Source organism: Papio anubis, chromosome 2 (assembly GCF_008728515.1).
Source record: "Papio anubis isolate 15944 chromosome 2, Panubis1.0, whole genome shotgun sequence".
Classification (NCBI taxonomy): domain Eukaryota; kingdom Metazoa; phylum Chordata; class Mammalia; order Primates; family Cercopithecidae; genus Papio; species Papio anubis.
The window spans coordinates 27,004,982-27,013,380 of record NC_044977.1 but is presented as its reverse complement, the minus strand read 5'-3'; the positions used below and the strand labels follow the sequence as shown (position 1 = coordinate 27,013,380).

Here is an 8,399-nt window from a genome sequence, read left to right as displayed (position 1 = left end):
TTTGACCACTGGAAGCCTCTCTAAGTTAGCTCCTGGGTCCTTCTAATATGTCCTTGGGTGTCTTCACTATCTTCTTTGTTATGTGTATGACAAGATATTCCAAGCTCATCTTGTGCATTTTTTCTCTCTAGCGCTGGAATCAACCAAGATAGAGTATGAGAGAAAGATCAAGGGTAAGTTGTGTTCTCAGGGCACTGCCAAGTTTCAGTTAAAGCAAAAAGGTTATAGAGACTAACCAACGGGAAAGCTGAATTCATAGGCTATTTTTCTTTCTTTCTTTTTTAAATTATTATCATTATACTTTAAGTTCTAGGGTACATGTGCACAAGGTGCAGGTTTGTTACATATGTATACATGCGCCATGTTGGTGTGCTGCACCCATTAAATCGTCCTTTACATTAGGTATGTCTCCTAATACTATCCCTCCCCACTTCCCCCCACCCCACAACAGGCCCCGGTGTGTGATGTTCCCCACCCTGTGTCCAAGTGTTCTTATTGTTCAATTCCCATCTATGAGTGAGAACATGTGGTGTTTGGTTTTCTGTCCTTGCGATAGTTTGCTCAGAATGATGGTTTCCAGCTACATCCATGTCCCTACAAAGGACATGAGCTTATCCTTTTTTATGGCTGCATAGTATTCCATGGTATATATGTGCCACATTCTCTTAATCCAGTTTATCATTGATGGACATTTGGGTTGGTTCCAAGTCTTTGCTATTGTGAATAGTGCCGTGATAAATATACATGTCCATGTGTCTTTATAGCAGCATGATTTATAATCCTTTGGGTATATACCTAGTAATGGGATGGCTGGGTCAAATGGTATTTCTAGTTCTAGATCCTTGAGGAATTGCCACACTGTCTTCCACAATGGTTGAATTAGTTTACAGTCCCACCAACAGTGTAAAAGTGTTCCTATTTCTCCACATCCTCTCCAGCACCTGTTGTTTCCTGACCTCTTAATGATCACCATTCTAACTGGTGTGAGATGATATCTCATTGTGGTTTTGATTTGCATTTCTCTGATGGCCAGTGATGATGAGTATTTTTTCATGTGTCTGTTGGCTGTATAAATGTCTTCTTTTGAGAAGTGTCTGTTCATTTCCTTAGCCCACTTTTTGATGGGGTTGATTTTTTCTTGTAAATTTGTTTAAGTCCTTGTAGATTCTGGATATTAGCATAAGCAATTTTTCTGATGGTAGTTCATGCTTGCAGCAGGGCAGAGAGAAAGATTATTAGAAGTAAGCAAAGGGTGAGAGATTATGTAAAATGAATTGAGGAGAAGAAGAAAAGGAGGTGAGATGAATGAAAGCCCAGTAAATACTAACATGTATTGTATTTTAAGCAGATCAGCATATGTGTGGTTATTTTTTGTTCTAAAAATTTTTGGTATATTAAAAATCACCATCAATCAATTTCCACGTCCCTGATAGTTGCATAGACTCAAGCACTGTGTAGGAATTGACTGTTTAAGGATATTTTTGACCATGCCTTTGTTTTGATCAAAGATTTACCTGAAAAGCATTTCTTTACAGAGCTCAGAAAATTGTGAAGATTTTCTCCTTCTCATTGTCTTGGTATTCTCTTTGCTTTGAGTAGTGGGAATAATTGTCAGACACTATAGAGAAACAGTAAAATGTACTTTAATTTGTACATTTTATTCATTAGTAAGTCTCCTCCATTCCCTACTACATTACTATAATTGTAATACATTTAAATGCATTTATTTCATCTACATTCATTATGTAAAGAATCTCAGGGTGTAAACTGCTGGTCAATATTTTCTAGTGAAGAATGGATGGATTTCAGAGAAGGTCCAGGGATGAACAATACTGTATTATCACTTGTAAGGTAATCTTCCTGGGCAGAAGTCTCTTGAAATAGTAGAGATGCTAATGATGGTAGTTGAATCGCAAAGTCATGTTAACAGTGATAATAAATGGTGTGTGTTTGTGCGTGCTTCAGATGATTCTCATTGTGATAGATGCAGCAGCATCTCTAACTTCAAGAATCTCATTAAGTCTAATGGTAGAGGCAGGTAAGTTATACAAAATATTGAGGATAAGTAGTAAGTGCTTTAAGAAAGTAGGCTTGGGCTGCAGGGAGCATTGTAGAGTTCTCAGAGGAAATGATCCTTGCTCCTTCTTGGAATCATTCAAAGCAGAGGGAACAGCAAGTACATGTGTATATAGCGGGGGAAGGATAGGAGATAAGGTTGTAATGTGGCTGTATCTCATGGACCTTTATGCCATACTAAAGAGTTTGTACTTTATCCTATACAAATTAGGTAAGGGCAAAGGAATTAGGTAAGGGCAAGGGAAATTTAGTTAGTAGAATATAACTAGAAGATTTTTAGTAAATAGGTATGGGAGATTAGGGGAAGAGACAAGTTAAGTGTGCTTCCCAGGTCTCTGATTTTCATAACCCAGTGAATAATAGAGTGGCGTTGGTTGGGATACAAATGAGCAGCCACTGGGGAAGTGTGAATCTGATGAATTTGGTATTTATATGTCTCTATTAGTATATTTATCTATAATTGTGTGTGAGTGTATCTCTCATGGTATTTTTTAACCTTAGATATCTCTTGGGATAACCTTTCTACATTTCGCAGATAACAAAATGTATTCTCATGTTTTGACTAGGAAACATTCGTCTTGTCTTGCTGCCCTTTTAGTTGTTTCCTTGTTCTGTACACTTTCTTGTTTTCTTGAGTAATGTTATGTACTCAGTGGATATTTTTATAATGAAAAGTCACACATAGGACTTTTTCTCACAGATATAATATTATTCTCTTTAGGAAAGTGTCATCACACAAAAATGGGCCAGATTCAAAGTCAGAAGAATATGTCTTGCTGGTTGCAGCTATGACAGGGGTTTCATACTTGCCAACTGATCTAAATTTTAAGGTAGGAGTTAACTGAAAATCCTTGAGAAAGACAAGGGCAACATGGAGAAAGACAGACAGAATAATGCTAGAATGGAAAAGAAAGCACAGTTTACGAAACTGCTCACACACATTTTTGGCTAGCACGACAGTATGCCAGATTAACTTATTTGTTTCGTGTATAATTTTAAAACGGAAACATTTATACCTCTGAAAGTACAAATGTTGAGACAGATGTGGATTTCCATTTTTTTATTTCACCAAATCCCCTGGCTTTAAAGGAGTTAGCCCAAAGTTATGAAGAGTTGTGGAGCACCACCCAGCATATCTCATGTGTCTTTTTTCTGCCTTGGTTTAGCCTCTTATTACCTCACTCTTGAGCTATTGAAATAGCTTCCTACCTTTTATGTCCCTAGTTCCAGATTTCTTTCCTTCTAATATATTTCAAACACTATTAGAAAGAACTTAAAATGTCATTCTTCCAGTCTTAACAATATGTGTGTTCCTTGAGTCAGTTTGTTATCTACAACAAGACTTCTAGCTTTGTTTTTAACTTCAATATGGGGTTAATGTTTTTGACATTTCTCTCCAAAAGGGTTGAATGAAGTCCAAATATTTTACCTCATTGTTTAAAGCCTTCCATGATCTGACTGCAAATTTATTAGCAGCTATTCTTCCCTTCAGTCATCATGAACCACGTCACATTTCTTATTCATGTCTCTTCAACTTCATATGGCCTTGCTATCCATCACTCAATTATATGCACCATGAGGGCTGATCTCCAGAGACTAAAGCAATGGGGAGATTTTGAAATGAAGAAAAGCATGAATCACTCATTCATCTTAGCACATAGTAAATGCTTAGCAATTGTTCCTTGGACCCATTAATTAATAATTAAAGTTAAAAACCACCTTGGAGGTGTTTTATGGTTTGAAAACTCATGTTAAAATGTAAGTACCGTTGACCTGTAAGGGTTAGGTCACGAGGGTTCTCAGATCATGGGTGGGATCAGTACCATCATAAAAGGGCAAGTTCAGCCCCTTCTTGCACCCTCTTCTTCCACACTTGTGGATGCAGCAAGAAGGTCCTTGCCAAATGCTGGCATCTTGACCTTGGACTTCCCATCCTCCAGGATTGTGAGCCAATACATTTCTGTGCATTATAAATTACCCAGTCTCAGTCATTCTGCTATAGCAGCGCAAAAGACAAAGTGGTTGTTGGATAGGTTCCTAAATCTCTAGAATAGGTTATCTCTAAACACAAATATAGATCTCTCTTTTTACAAACAATCAAAAACCAGTGAAAATGAAATTACAGCCAATTTTGGTATTGCCATTTCAGTGATTAGCAACTTTGATAATAGCGGCCATGCTTTATTGAAAACTGTGCCAGCAATCTAATTACTTTAAGTAAATGATCATGGGATCTTTAAAACTACCTTGTGAGGACTCTATCCATCTAAATAATGAGCATATTGAGGCTGGGGCTGTCTTCTATTTGCTAAGTACCTGAACTGAGATTTAAATATTGATCTGAGTGACTCCAAAGCTCAACCCAGTCAGCCATCTGCATCCTTTCATTTAGGAAATATTTTTGTTAACTGAGTGAAATGTCTTGTGTGACACTCACAGTGGAGAAGTGTGACCGAGAAACCTGGGTATCTCTCCCTAATGGAGATGTGATGGCTATATTGCCAACAAAGGGAGAAGATACCCTGAATAAAATTTCTAAGTGAAGTTTCAGAATTTAAGTCCATTCTGATCATCATTTTCTATAGCCATTGAATATTACAAGCTGGAATCCAGTGGTGAAAGTGAATTTTGAGAATATTCCTAACTGTGCTACCTGATTACAGTTTAAAGACCTGTATATTCTGAAGAACAGGAGGTCCCACGATTGCCTTTCTCTATGCTTCCTCATTAACCTAATTTCCTCTGCCTACTTTATCTCCAATCATCCCTAGGATACACTAATTGTAATGTCTCGGTGGGTCAGTGGAAGGTAAAACCACACAGGTACAAAACAAATTGACTGCAGAATCACCAGTTTTATTTCACAGCATCAGCAGATTTTTGTCTTTCTGATTTTTGTTTTAAAAGAAGATGTAGTATGGCTAAGTCAATGAACTTTTAATTCTTTAATTGTGTAGTGGGTGCTCGTTATCTGTTACAGGGGAACCACGGAATATTGCCTTTTTGATTTTCCTGAGTTAGGTCAGTAAGGAATGTTCTAGCTCCTTCTTGACTGCCTTCTTCCTGCTTCTCTAATCAGTAAGGAAATTTTTTCTCTCCACTTCAGATCTTCTTTTAGTACCTCCCAGTAGTAATAATTAATACATGAAGATCCCCCATGATTTTGGTATTGTGACTTATATGTGGCATATTGATTATCTTATTTTAGCCTTAAATTACCATCAAAAGAAGGTAGATTGGTAGCATTTTCATTTCTATTTTACAGATGAGAACACAATCCTGTTCTTTCTGAATGTAAAACAAAACAAAACAAAAACAAAAAACAACTAGTATTTGTAGTCCTGCTACCATCAGAAAACATCAGCTTCAGTTGTAGCAGAGGACCAGGAGAAACGTAAGCTGGACTCGGGTTCCTATTCCTCATTTTTCTCTTGTATTTATCAATAAGTATAGCCCTGAGTCAAGAGCATGACCTTGGACTAGCACAGCAGGAGACGTCCCAGCTCTGACACTTTGTAGTTGTGTGTTCTTGGGCAAGTTACTTGACTTGTCTACATCTCAATTTCATGTTCTAAAAAGGTCAGGATTCTAATATTTAAAACCTACCTCAATGAAATAATGTTAGGGACTATTTAATATCCAGATCATCCTCATTATACTTACACTTATCTATTCAAACTGCATATGTTGTTCTAGTATTCGTTCATTCCTCCAACAAATATTTGAATGTCCACCATGTATTAGACATTGTGCAGTGAACCAGACACACATAGTCCCTGTCCTCATTAGAGTGTACATAGCAGAGTATCTGGTTCATTCAGATATCAGAATCTACACAGTGTATTTAAGAACACTCAAATGTCAAAGGTCAGGATTTTGATAAGGAGCTAAATAGGAGATGGACAATGAACTTCCAGTAAGGAAGAAGGAAAACCAGGCATGTACTGTTGTTCTAGTAACCAAGCCAAGAAAGTGTTTCCAGATGATGGTAGTGATCAATTGCATTAAATGCCTCTGAGAATTAGAGTAAGTGAGAGTCTGAGAATGAAACTGATTTGTACAAGATGGACATCAGTGGTGTTCTTGATAAGGACAGTTTTAGTGAAGAATGGGAGAACAGAAAACAACTACTTGGTACATATAAATTTTCAGGAATGAACTTCCAGCATCCTTACCCCATGATCACTAGAATTCTTTTGTTCTCAAAAAGAATATTCATCTTTGGGTAGTGCAGGTGACTTACTCAAATTGACCCTCTGCAGTACTGCTATCCAAGTACCTATTCACCATCAAGTCTTTATCACTGTTATCATAATATCTGGAAATATAATACGTCTTTTGAACTAGCCTATTCATTGCTGGTTTGCCTTTATACTTACCATTGAGTACACCCTAATATCCGGTGATAAACATTCATCACCCTATCTTATTTTTCAAATATCTAGAATTTTTTTTTGAGACAGAGTCTCGCTGTATCATCCAGGCTGAAGTGCAGTGGCAAAATCAAGACTCACTGTAACCTCTGCCTCAGCCTACCAAGTAGCTGGGACTATAGGCACGCGCCACTACACCTGAATTTTTTTCATTTTTTGTAGAGACGAGGTTTCCCATATTGCCCAGACTGGGATACCTAGAATTTTATAATGTGTGATAAAAACGTAACTCTTGATGGTCTGATGAGATGTTCAGTATTTTGAGAGATTTCAGCCATTTTAAGAAACTCGTGCCACCATTTTTAGGCTTCTTTTAGTACATGGCACTTATTTCTCATGCAGAATGAGACATGGACATCTTTTCTTCTCGGATTTATTTCTTACAAAGTAACTGGGAGACAAGCACATTTGAGTAAATCTCTCCTTTGGAGTTTTTTTTTTTTTTTTTTTGGTCTCAAGTATTAAGTGTATAAGCTCTGGCATTTGATTTCTTGTTTGGGGAGAATGCTGAGAGACTTGAGAGACAGCGTGCAAGCTTGCTTTCGAGCTTCACTGCCAGGGCTGGGGTATCCAACTTTGGATGATAATCACTCTCATATTTGACACAAGGGCAGGGGCACTCACTCTAGAAGTTATAAATGATATTTCAGCCTGGATTGATTTATCAAATTGAAAAAACCAAAAAGAATCCATTCAGAGTGATTTTATTACTTCTTAAAAAAGATTTGAAATTTTGCTTCTATTAAAAAATTACCATAAATGGAATATTAAATAAAATGTGTGATTGTAACATGACATTTAACTGTAGTGCTTTCCCCATGTTATTATGAGCATGTAAAAGAATTCTAGTATCTTAATTTTTAAAAATGTAACGAAGATTTAGAGAATGGCTAGGATTTTTGTTTTTTAATTTAACTGTAAGTATTGTGTAAGTGAATAAGCAGGGTTTTGTTTTTCAAAAAAAAATTATCTCAAGGCTTCTTTATTAATATATAAAGTTGTGGAAATTGGCTTTATTGGTTACAAACACCACATACTTTCAACATTTGAAAAAAATGCTATTTGTTTGCATTTTGGTTTGTAAAGACAGAATATTTATTTATTTATTTATTTATTTATTTATTTATTTATTTTGAGACAGTGTCTTGCTCTGTTGCCCAGGCTGGAGTACAATGGTATCATCTCTGCTCACTGCAACCTCTGCCTCCTGGGTTCAAGCTATTCTCCTGCCTAGGCCTCCTGTGTAGCAGAGATTACAGGTGCGTGCCACCACGTCCAGCTAATTTTTTGTATTTTTAGTAGAGATGGGGTTTCACCATGTTGGCCAGGCTAGTCTCAAACTGCTAACCTTGTGATCTGCCTGCCTCAGCCTCCCAAAGTGCTGAGATTACAGGCATGAGCCACTGCACCCAGCATAAAGACAGAACTTTTAAATGGATACCTTTAAGATTTTTTTGTAGAAATAACCTTACATAAGTTTTCTGAAGCTAGAGCCTTTCTTAGACTGCTTTCCTAACCAAGTATGAGTATAACAAACTTTTCACCCTAGGATGAGTTACCTGTCTCATGTAGATGGACCATGAGCAATGTAGGCCATTGCTTCGTTATGTAAGATAGAATATGTTCAGCTATTTATTTACAGAATCTATGAGTGCTTGCCTATCATTGAATATGTGCGACAAATCCATAGGGTGAATGCTATGAAGCTATTCCATCAAGGAAAAGCTATTCACCAAATAGAGAAATCACAGCTATCATGTTTAAAGGTATACATGCATCTATAAGAAAGGAATAGGGCCTCCAGTGCACATATCATGCCATTTCTTTGAGTAGGTTGCACTGGGGAATAATATTTTAAGAAATATAGGTAGTACTCATAGCAGATAGGAA

The 8,399-nt window shown here is 36.9% G+C and overlaps 1 long non-coding RNA gene across 1 annotated transcript; it reads right to left on the bottom strand.

The window, feature by feature from the left end:
* Positions 1-1,107: 1,107 nt before the first annotated feature.
* Positions 1,108-6,601, bottom strand: LOC103881577. Its single transcript, XR_643073.4, has 3 exons — positions 3,506-6,601; positions 1,515-1,618; positions 1,108-1,208 (listed from the first exon to the last, which is right to left on the bottom strand). It is a non-coding gene; the product is annotated as an uncharacterized LOC103881577 (long non-coding RNA).
* Between the last annotated feature and the right edge of the window lie 1,798 nt (positions 6,602-8,399).